Source organism: Malus domestica, chromosome 04, assembly GCF_042453785.1.
Source record: "Malus domestica chromosome 04, GDT2T_hap1".
In the NCBI taxonomy this organism is placed as follows: domain Eukaryota; kingdom Viridiplantae; phylum Streptophyta; class Magnoliopsida; order Rosales; family Rosaceae; genus Malus; species Malus domestica.
Window position 1 is genome coordinate 3287977 of NC_091664.1, and position 12285 is coordinate 3300261.

The 12285-nt window shown below is 34.4% G+C and overlaps 1 long non-coding RNA gene across 1 annotated transcript; it reads right to left on the bottom strand.

Annotated features, from left to right (window-relative positions):
- Window positions 1-824: 824 nt before the first annotated feature.
- On the bottom strand, window positions 825-2455 carry LOC139194893 (uncharacterized). The gene is made up of 2 exons (XR_011579644.1): window positions 1257-2455; window positions 825-1134 (listed from the first exon to the last, which is right to left on the bottom strand). It is a non-coding gene; the product is annotated as an uncharacterized lncRNA (long non-coding RNA).
- Window positions 2456-12285: the final 9830 nt, after the last annotated feature.

The window sequence follows — 12285 nt, forward strand, 5'->3', positions numbered from 1 at the left end:
CTGGGTGAACCACGTAGATCTTGTGTTTGCTTCCCTGTCTCTATCCATTTACATACTTATCCACACTAGTGACCGAAGCAATCTAGCGAAGGTCACAAACTTGACACTTTCTGTTGTACTAAAGTTCTCACTGATTTTGTGCATCAACATCATGTAATCAAAAAGCTTAAAAAGAATGTAAAAGTATTTGTAAAAATATTTGTCCTTTGATCCTATCCCTATATATATATATATATATATATATATGGGAGCAAAGTTGCATTTGATCGAATGAAATTACCGGAACATCCTCAAAAAAAAACATAAAAGTTGGGTTATGACAGTTTGAGAGGCTAATTCTAAAATAATAAGAGAGAAATTAATTAAAAGGAAAACTAATGAAAAGGGCTTGAAAACTTTGAGTTTTAATGATAAGGACAAAATAAAGGGTAAAGTGAATAGTACCAGGATTGACTTTTTAGTGTAAAAATGTGGTTTTTCGTTAAAGTGAACAGTACCGGGTGCTTTTCGTTAAAGTTCCCTTAATTAAAACTGGAGACCGTTTAGTTGGTCAAACATAAACAAAAAGATAAATGGCCTACCAACTCAAACCATCTATTCCAACCTCAAATTTTATAATTCATTGCAAAATTGTTTTTTGCATAGTGAATTATAATATGAACGGTTCCAATAACTGAACAACACTTTGGTTCCGCATTAATTTGTAAAGAAATTCCTTCACAATTTTGTGAAGCCAAAAAATTGTTCTTAAAATGATTCGTCGTCCAAATGTGCTGATGCATCCACACAATTTAAGAAATTGAATTGGCAATTTTAAGACCACGTTAAATATCCAAAGGTTAAAATATACTTTTGAGTTTTACTATGAACTCTTGGATAACATAATATATACATGAATGCATTTTGAGTTGAGCATAATTCTTGTACAAAATAAACAAATGAACCTCTTATACCATAAGCTTTTATGGAGAAGACGAGCATCATCTCCAATAAAGTACATACAAACGGGGGCCGTCAGACCGATCTACGTACTGGCGTCTACGGACGGTTCAACGCTCGATGGAGATACCTCTGCGTTGTAATACCAGAGTTGTTTCAGCTCGTGCCTTATCAGTCCCAAAATCACTGTAACACCTAGTGACCAGAGAAGGAATAGAAGGCAAAGTAAAACATCTGCAAATTTTACCGGCCTAAAATTGGAAAAACGCGTCTAGAAAACCAAACAGAAGATGTAAGATCAATGCGCTGGAGATTACCTAGTGTACATGGAACGAGATAGAGGAGTGCAGGCTGGCCGTTGCCATTCATGAGATACAAACCCAGGTAAGTAAGACCGAGTCCTGGAAAAGGAATAACGTACCATTAGTACCACATGAAGACAATATGGACATGTTTAGTTCGATCATGCTGCAGTCTGCTATTAAAAGGAAATGGAATAAATACAGGAGCGTGAAAATCACTACCGTATCCAGAATTCTAATAGCTAGGGCAAGTAATACTAATAACTAGGGCAAGAACAAAAGAAGAAGAAAAGACGAGTAGGTTAGAAACTTAAAATATGCAGACAAAAACAAGTGCGTTGAACTTATCTGCATCACAAGTATAGATCCCGTGACACCACAGCATGGCAACTTTTCGGTTCACGGGACCGCTGTCTGCATGCAGTACTGCTCCTCCCATTCCTTCCCACCACCACCACCAATAATAATCCTTTGCTTCTCATTCCCCCTATAAAACTAAAGCAGCAGAGAACCGACTGGCTGCGTGCATTCCCTCCACAACACCCAACGCGTAAGTTAATCAGGATGGATCGACAGGCTTTCCAAACCTACAGGTCTCTATGGAGGGTGCTCGTCAAAAGCTGGTCGTAGTTTTGGCTGCTGTGGTTTTGGTTGTAATTGCAGGCAATGGCGGTTTTGTTCAGGTTGATAATGCTCAGAACATATGCAACGTCTCTGTCACCGATTTGATGACTTGCAGGGCGGCTGTGACTTCTCCGAATCTGGCACCGCCTACAAAAGCCTGCTGCGCGGCGCTGTCGCACGCCAACCTGAGCTGCCTTTGCTCCTACAAGAACTCCAGTGTCTTGCCTTCTCTGGGGATTGACCCTAACCTTGCCCTACAGCTTCCCGCCAAGTGCAAGCTTCCCCATCCTGCCAATTGCTAGACAGAGCGACGTACACAATGGTCTAATCAACAAACATGATTTAGTTACGATTAAGATATGATTAATCGTGCAATCATGTACAACTTCGGATAATTAATATGCTTTCCTATATGTAATGTAAGCATTGTGGATGCAAATTTCTTCCTCTTGATCTTGGACAATTTTGCACCTACAAAACAATTAACACCTTAGATTAAGGCCAAGAGCCTCCGATGCCAAAGTTAGAATTTAGAGAGAAAGAGTGTTTAGAGAATTTTGGGATTTTTGCCAAAGTGTTGGAATTTTTTCTCCCTTTTTTGGTGAGAATGGGAGTATATTTATAGGGATAGGAGGTGGCTAGGGTTTTTTGGGTTTAATTAGGAGTTACAAAATAATTAGCCAATAACTCCCTAATTAACTTGGCTAATTATTTGTCATACAAAGGAAAAAAGGTAGAAGGATGAAAGATGGCCGGCCTTTTTGTGGGAGTTAGGGTAAAGTGAATGGTCTAAATGCTAATTAAGAGAATGATTAGCTCATTATCATTATTTTAGAAGGAATGTTTTAGGAATTATGGAATAGGTATAATATTTAGCTAATTGATTAGCTAAATAATGAAATAGGAAATATATGAATAAATTAGGTTTTAAGTTGATATCTATTTTGGGCACTTTTGACTTGGTTGAGGGATAATTGCATGCTGCTTGCGCATGGGAATCCCCCAAAGGTAGTTTTGTCTTCTTTTGTCAAAAATTCACGTGTCGCCTTGTGAATATTTTTGGCTCCACAAGCATGTTTAGTTTGGATGTGTGCGTTTCTTTAGTCATTCTAGTTCAATTTGCTATCATGTTTTCGATATCGAATATGTAATATTATTAATAATACAAATCTCGGTTTTTTTTTCTTTCTTTTGTTTTTCTTTTTTTCTTTCGGTAACAAGCCTCTTTGAATACAAATTTTAGGGACGGGATTTACCACATGCCTCTTTCAATACAAATCTCGGTTTTCACATAAGTGGTTACGTTCAAATTATGGAATATATAATTAAGATTGCAGTCACATATTTCACATATAACTAGTTTTTTTATATGGTTTTCGAGAGAAAAGAAATTTATTAAGCTAATAGGCTCCAGCAAGTGAGGAATATCTCCCATCAAAATTTCACCAGTATTATAATTATTAAGATGATTAAGATCTAAAGATTCCTAATCCTTATATATATGAAACCTTTAAGGGAAGGATCCCCATTTTTTTTATAAAAATGGGGATTAGTTATAAGGTTCACACCACATCGAATTTTAACGATCAAAACCGTCTATTTTTCAAGTTTTACCTCATAGATCATTCTTGCAATATATTAGCCAAATCCAAAATGTTTAAGACATCTAATTGAGTTCAAAGAAATTAATGAATACTTTGTTATATAAGAAACAATGAAATTTTATCTTACTTACAAAATAGACGGTTTTATATATATCTAAATGGGGAGTGAAGCGACTATCTACTGATAATGGTAGAAATTATGAGGACAACAGTCAAGACTACAGTCATTATGATTATTGGGAGTGCAAATATCATACCAAATGTTATTAACAGATAGGAAGAAGACGATGAAAGATTGGTCGGTATTTACCTTGAATTTGAGATACTCAATGAATTGACTGTGATTAAGAAGACGATGTTATAAACAGATAGGATACCTTGAATTTGAGATACTCAATGAATTGACTATGATTAAGAAGACGATGTTATAAACAGAATTTGAGATACTCAATGAATTGACTGGGAAGTTTTAATAATTTCTGAATCCCAATAATCATAATGACTGTAGTCTTGACTGTTGTCCTCATAATTTCTACCATCATCAGTAGATAGTCGATCTGCTCCCCATTTGGTATCAGAGTCAAATGAATGGTAATTGCATTAGCATCTTCTTAATCTGCAAGTCAAGTTCATTTTTAGTCTTTCAATCTACAGTCTATCTTATCTGTTAATCTTCTAAGTATGTTTGTTCGACTCCCCAACCAAACAGTAAGGCATGTTCCAAACAATAAGTCCCAGGAGAGGCATAAGTGGATTGCATGAGCGGGGAAGAAGTTTAGCTAATACGCGAGGAAGGTGACACATTTAAGTTTTCTGTATTTTGTTTGCCTGTATTGTGAACTTCATGAGTAGATTATTTAGATCTAATTCAATGGCCAGCACTAGCTCTAGATACAGCCTAGGTACAATTCCAGATATTGTTAATGAAGAACAAAAACTTGATTTTCAAACTGGTGAAAGTGTTGACTTTGGAGATTGGAATATCCCCAAGGTTTCAAGTAAAAATATTTACAAAAAGAAATGGTTAGTAGCTTCATTTAGAAGTGAACATCATGTTAAGACAGTTGAAAAAGCTTATGCTCTTAGTAAAGAACATGAAACTTGTCAATTGTTTTCCCCTAAACAAATTAAAACACACAGAAAAGATGGTCATAACTATATCCATATAGGCTTAGTTCAAATAGCCGTAAAACCTTTAACACGTAGAGACCTTAACACCTCTATTTTGTTATGTCTCCGAGATGCTAGATTCACTAATTTTAGTGATAGCATCCTTGGAATGATTGAATCCAGTCTTTCCAGTGGACCTATCCATTTTGATTGTTTTCCAGACCTTACCATAAGTCTTTCAGATCCTCATATGCTGAAAGCACTCACATTAAACATTAAAACTTCAGGATACCAAGTCCTTGAAGGAACACAGCCTTTGGCATTATTATATCGAGTTTACTATAAAGTCATTGGCACAAATATGAATTTCCAGGTTTTAACCAAAAGTCCTAGAGATCATACACTTTTAATCCAAACAAATCAAGAAAATGCAAACATCAAAGTTCCCAGAACCATTAGGTCGTCAGATATCAGTATACCTTCAGATTGGTGTTTGATTAATGAAAGCAAACCAGTAGCCATCCAAAATAGTCTAGTCAATCTAGACAACATAGAACAATATTTTGACGGGACCGCTAAAATCAACTTTGACCGTTCAACCAGAAAATCTTGTGAGTCCACTCAATCACATAGATCATTTGCTCCTAGCAAAAATTCTTTTTCTGGATCCATACCAACCGATAGGATGAGTCAAGATTAAGAGTTAATCAATTCATTAGCCAATAGGAAATTAAAAGCAGTAGACACTAGTTCATCTGTTACCCAACAAGAATTAATCAATGATTTGATTAATATCAAATTAAAATCAGTAGAAACAACTTCCCAAATAACACATCCGAGATATCAATCTCACACCCAAGTTCAGGGAGAACAAACTTCTCCAACAAAATCTGATTTCGAAGCAGGTCAGATTAATCATAAACTCTTAGTTCTAAACAAACCTTTCAAATGGAACAAGAAACGGCTCAATGCTGATATTGAAGCCACAAAAAATATTCCCAGAAGGAATGTTTTCATAAACAAATATACAAAAAAATAAAAATTGGAAATTTACAAAGAATTGACTAATTTTATGGAAACCCACAGATTTGAAGTATTTTTCTTTGATTATGTTGAAAAGTACTATGAGTCTGCAATAAATTAGAGGTAATAACCAAGGAAAATTGGCTTAAAGAAAACAAAACCGTTGTCTCTTCCAGCCATCCCCCGCAAGAAACAATCCTCATCACAACTGCCAATACCCAAATTCCAGCTACTCCTTTTAAGCTTCCCAAGGAAGATGCAGGAGTTAAACCTGTCATTGAGCAGAATAAATTCACTAACCAGAGTCTACATACCATAGGAAAACAGTTAGATAAAATAGAAACAAAGATAGATAAACTTTCTCAACCAAAACCAATACACAAAGAAAAACCATTAATCAACTTTCCAAAATCTTCTTCCAACCCAATTGCTTTAAAGACAATGTCCACAAGACAAAAAATAGAATAGATGTTACAACAACTAAAACAAGAAAAAACAATCAATGTTTTACAAAATCAAGAAGAGTCTCATGTAGAAACAAATTCTACAATATGAGATTCAGAAAATGAAGCTGACACAGATTCCATAAAGAAAGTGGAACAAGCTTTTCAAAACCTTGAACTCAAAAGGTTAACAACAAACGTGTTAATCCAACATCCCTCACAAAAAAACTGGTATCCCAGACCTACATCTCCTGATATTCAATTTGAAGAAAGAAATATCCAAAATCAATTTTCCGTCTCTTCTGATAAACTCTATGAATGGAATATAGATGGCTTATCAGAACAAGAACTCTTAAATAAACTCCAACATATCTCTATGGTTGCTAATAGCTATATCACCAATCATAATCTCAGCCAAACACAAGTTGTCGACCTTTTGGTCACTGGATTTACTGGAATGCTCCATTCCTGGTGGGAGAAACCTCTCAATGAACAATCCAGAAATGAAATAAAACACGCAATCAAAAGAGATGAAAAAGGAATACCCATCTTCGATGAACAAATAGGACAAGGCGTCCCTGACGCAGTCAACACATTACTCTTCACAATCATAGAACATTTTATAGGAACATCTAGTAATGTCACATCCAGGATCCATGATCAACTTGGTAATTTAAGATGTCCTACATTAAGCGACTTTAGATGGTACAAAGATGTATTCATGTCTAGAGTTATGCTTAGAGAAGATAGTAATCAACCATTTTGGAAAGAAAAATTTATTAATGGATTACCAAACCTCTTTGCTCATAAAATTAGAAATGTCTTAAACAACGAAGAAGGAGTCATATCATACCATACCCTTACTTATGGTAATATAATTAATATTATCCAGAAGGAAGGCTTGAAAATGTGTATAGATATGAAAATCTTAAAACAAGTTAACAAAGATAATTCCATCACTAAGTATGAATTAGGAACGTTCTGTGAATAATATGGACTACCTCCTATTGCTCCATCAAATAAAAAGAGAAAATCACAAGTCTATAACAAGTATTCCAATAGATACTAAAGTAGAAAATACCCCAGATACAACAAATACAAATCTAAAAATAAAACTTTTGAAACCAACAAGTTTTACGAAAAATCCAAGACTGATAAGTCAAAAAGGAAACTCTCAGGGAAATTTCCCTCCAATGACCAAAAAGGAAAATGCTACAAGTGTGGCAAATTTGACCATTATCATTTAAAGAAAACGATTAGTCAGTTAAAAATCTCTGATGAAGAGAAACTTCAATAAGTCCAAGTTTTAGAAGTTAGAGACACAGATTATAGGCAGTCAGAGGATGATGTACAGTCGTCTTCTTTAGAAAGCAACTCATCTAGTAGTTTTTCATCACCCGATATTAAATTAGGTTGTACTGATACCTGTTGCAATAACAAGATTTCAGTACTCAACAAACAAGAAGAACTAGAGAATCTTCTTATTGAATTAATTAGCAAGGTCGATGACTCAGAATTAAAATCATTTTACCTCCAGAAACTAAAGAAATTAGTTTCTCCAGAAGAACCTAGCACTAGCCAATCCCAACAAATTCCAAAAATATCTCTTAGCACAACCTTGGAAATGTTCAATAAGTCTAAGAAAGAAATCACAGTTAAAGATCTCCAAACAAAAATTAATAAAATCAAAGATGAAATTAGATTTTTAAAATCTGAAAAATTTAGAAGTTTGTACTCACCTTAGTAAAATTCGGACACAAGCACTCATCAAAGAAGAAGAATGCAGTAGTTCCTCTTCAGATCACAATTCAGATGCTCAGTCGAGCAAACATTCCACACAAGACTTAGTCTTAGGTCTCTTAGACAAGATAAGAATCTAGAAATGGTATTCTAAAATTAAAATAATAATTGAAGACTTTCATTTAGAAACAATTGCTTTGATTGATTCCGGTGCAGACTTGAATTGTATTCAAGAATGATTAATTCCTACTAAGTATTTTCATAAGTCAACAGAGATACTTAGTGCTGCTAAACAGTCACCAATGCAATTAAAATATGAAATACCTAAAGCACATGTTTGTCAAAACAATATTTGTTTTAAAACCCCATTTGTTTTAATAAAAAAACATTTCAAATCCAGTCATATTAGGTCTCCCTTTTATAGCAGTTATATATCCTTTTAAGGTTCATCACAATCGGATTACCACCAAAGTTTTAGGACAGAAAATCACATTTGAGTTCTGCTTGGAAACAGACCTCAAAAAATTAAGACACTTACAAAAGAATAATATTTCAAAAACCATTAGTATAATCACTAATAAATCACAACACATTAATTCTTAAAAGAAGAAATTAATCACAAAAGAATTGAAGAATAGCTAACAAGTAAATCTTTGTTAGAAACTATTGATAATTTTCAAAAGAAACTTATTAATGACATCTGTTCTGATATTCCCAATGCCTTTTAGCACCGCAAACAACACATTGTTAAACTTCATTACATAAAGGAGTTTAATGAATCAAAAATCCCAACTAAAGTCAAACCTATTCAAATGAGCCAAGAAGTCATGGAATTCTGCAAAACAGAGATCCAAGAACTTCTTAATAAATGAATCAATAGAAAAAATAAATCATCATGGTCATGCCCTGCATTTTATGTTCAGAAAAACACAGAATTAGAAAGAAGGACTCACAGATTAGTTATTAACTATAAACCTTTGAATGAGGTTTTGGAATGGATTTAGTATCCAATTCCCAACAAAAGAGATTTGATAAAAAGGTTTTCTCAAGCAATTATTTTTTCAAAATTTGACATGAAATCAGGTTTTTGGCAAATTCAAATTCATGAAAATGATAAATACAAAACAGCTTTTGTAACTCCTTTCGGTCACTATGAATGGAATGTAATGTCTTTCGGCCTCAAGAATGCACCTAGTGAATTCCAAAATATTATAAATAATATTTTTAATCAATACAGCTATTTTTCAATTGTTTACATTGATGATGTCCTAATTTATTCAAAATCAATAGATGAACATTGGAAACACTTGCATATGTTTGCTAGAATAATCAAGTCCAATGGATTAGTTGTTTCTGCATAAAAAATTAAGTTGTTTCAGACTAAGATTAGGTTCTTAGGATACAATATTTATCTGTCTACCATTCAACCCATTGATAGAGTTATTCAATTTGCCGATAAATTCCCAGATCAGATTACTGACAAAACCCAATTACAAATATTCATTGGATCATTAAATTATGTTTCAGAATTATATCCTCACCTCAGACAACAATGTAAACCTTTATTTGATCGTCTCAAAGATAATCCTCCATCATGGTCTCCTGTTCATACTTTCATTGTTAAATAGATCAAATCACATGTTAAAACATGACCCTGTCTTGGCATTCCAACTCCCAACTCATTTAAAATAGTTGAAACTGATGCATCTGACATTGGTTATGAAGGTATCCTCAAGCAGTCTATTTCTTCCGGATCTCCTGAATAAATTGTTCGTTTCCATTCAGGAGTATGGAATCTAGCACAACATAACTATAGTACTATTAAGAAAGAAATATTATCTATTGTATTATGCATTATCAAATTTCAAGATGATTTATTGAATCAAAAATTTTTAGTCCGAGTCGATTGCAAATCTGCAAAACATGTTTTACGAAAAGATGTTCAAAACATTGCATCAAAACTGATTTTTGCACGGTGGCAAGCCATATTAAGCATTTTTTATTTTGATATTGAATACATTAAATGCAGCCGCAATAGCATCCCCAATTTCCTAACAAGAGAATTTTTGCAGGGGAAGAATGTCAAGACAAAAGCCTAATCAAAGAAGGCTTCCAGCCACTTTACCACCACCAGTAAAACAAGAATCTATTCTCGATTCCTCATCAGCCTTAGCCATAACCAACCGATTCACTCATTTAGGATCCACAGTGGCAAATTTCCAACCAAACTACCAAACACCAAGACCAAACTACCAAATGGCATTAGTCAGTCAGTATGATCTTTATTCATCCTACTACCCATCTTTATCAAACCCAGCAATTAGTTATACTAAAACATCTTCATACGTCAATAAATCACCCAAGGAATGCCTTTTTAGCATATCCCCCAATATTTTCCAGGAACAAACACCAGCCAAAATAGCCAAAATGGTATTCCCGGCCAATTTCCATTATCTACCAAATGCACCACATAAAACCCTCAAATATTATCATGTCATTCTCAGTGAGACTAAATCCATTGCTATTAAGCCAATTTTTAGTACAACCCATGCCAACAAAATTCTGTACCATTCCCTTCACATTGGAAAAATCCTAACAGAAACAGAATGAGGATTCCCCCTTTACCAATCCAACCCTCTTAATTCTCAGCATGTTCTTATTCCCATAACAAATACAATTATTTTGATTATATCGACGCTTGGTCTAACATTTTCCTTCATCAAACAAAAGACTTTAGTCATTCATGGTTTGTTACTTTTGATAAAAGTCAGATTAAATTTCCCAGCATGGTTTCCCAGATGGTGGTCATTTCATGCCCCAATAGCCAGCCTCCTTCTCGAGGACCTCATGCACGTTTTATCAAAAAATTTCCGAAAGAAATTTGACAGAAGCAAATTCAACCACTATATCACCTTTCTCCCATTGTTCATGGCCAATTACAAAATCCCATGGATAATGAAGTTGAAATTGGCGAAGTCTATCGACAAAGAGCAGTCAAATGGTGGGACAAGTTAAATCACCAGAAAATCATCAACTTGGTCCTCTCTGAATTTCCCGTCATTCAAGCTTAAGTTCAAGCCATTCTGGCACAACCAGTCCAGCAGAAAATGGCATTGCCAACAGTTCCAGAACAATCCCTATCAGACATTAGTCCCTCTTCATCTCTCAAAGGCACTTCTAAGTCATCCAAGTCGAGTTCGAAAAAGAAAGAAAAATCGTCTCAGCTCAAGGACCTTGCCCAACAATTACTTGCAGAAGCAGCCATATTCCATACTGAAGACTCAGACTCCGAATCCTTAGACTCATCCTCTCAACAACCGGCCAGCACGCAAAAAGCCAAATGGGTATATTATCAGGATTCCCAAGACCCGTTTGAATGGTAGAATTCAAAATTTGTAATAATTTGTAATCATTCCAAAGTATTTTACCCAAGTAAATTTTATAGTATCAGCCATGTGATCCTTTCACAAGAAGACAGAATCTGCAGTAGCAGCAATCATTCAGACAAATCACTATTCATGAATAGTAAAACCACTTTTACTATTCATCCATCATTTCAGAAGCAGTCGCATGATTCCACAGTAAAAGGAAAATCATTCCTCCAACTTTTACAGTTCTCTTCACATGGGCAACCGGGATTCCCGCTTCAATTTCAATCATTCATCCAACCATCTCTAGCCTATATCATCACAATCCAGAACCCATTCCTAGGAGGCTGAAAACTCTGCGTATTCTTAAGAACAAGAACAGAGTCCAATATTCAGCTACATATTGTATCCAGTCAAAACTATAAACACTTTTAATTATCATGCCAAGGATGCCTGCGAGCTCCATCTTCATTTTCATCAATTGTAATTGCCAGTAGGCAAATTGTAAGTCTTCATTTCAAAGTTTAATAAACTTATTTTCAAAATATATCTGCATCATTAATTTTAATTCATTATTTTCATTATGAAGAATATTTTCATAACCATTGATTTTGAATGGCATAAAATTCTTAATCACAATCAATTCATTGAGTATTTCAAATTCAAGGTAAATACCGATCAATCTTTCCTAACATTTGGTATGATATTTGCACTCCCAATAATCATAATGACTGTAGTTTTGACTGTTGTCCTTATAATTTCTACCATCATCAGTAGATAGTCGCTCATCTCCCCATTTGGTAATGTGTGTGTGTGTGTGTGTGGGAGCAAAGTTGTATTTGATCAGAACATCCTCACAAAAAACACAAAAGTTGGGTTATGACAGTCTGAGAGGCTAATCCTAAAATAATTAGGGAGAAATTAATTAAAACTGAAGACCATTTAGTCAATCAACATAAGCAAATAGATAAACAGCCTACCAACTCCAACCATCTATTCCAACCTCAAATTTTATAGTTCATTGCAAAATTGATTTTTGTATAGTGAATTATAATATGAATAGTTCCAATAACTGAACAACACTTTGGTTCCGCATTAATTTGTAAGGAAATTCCTTCACAATTTTGTGAAG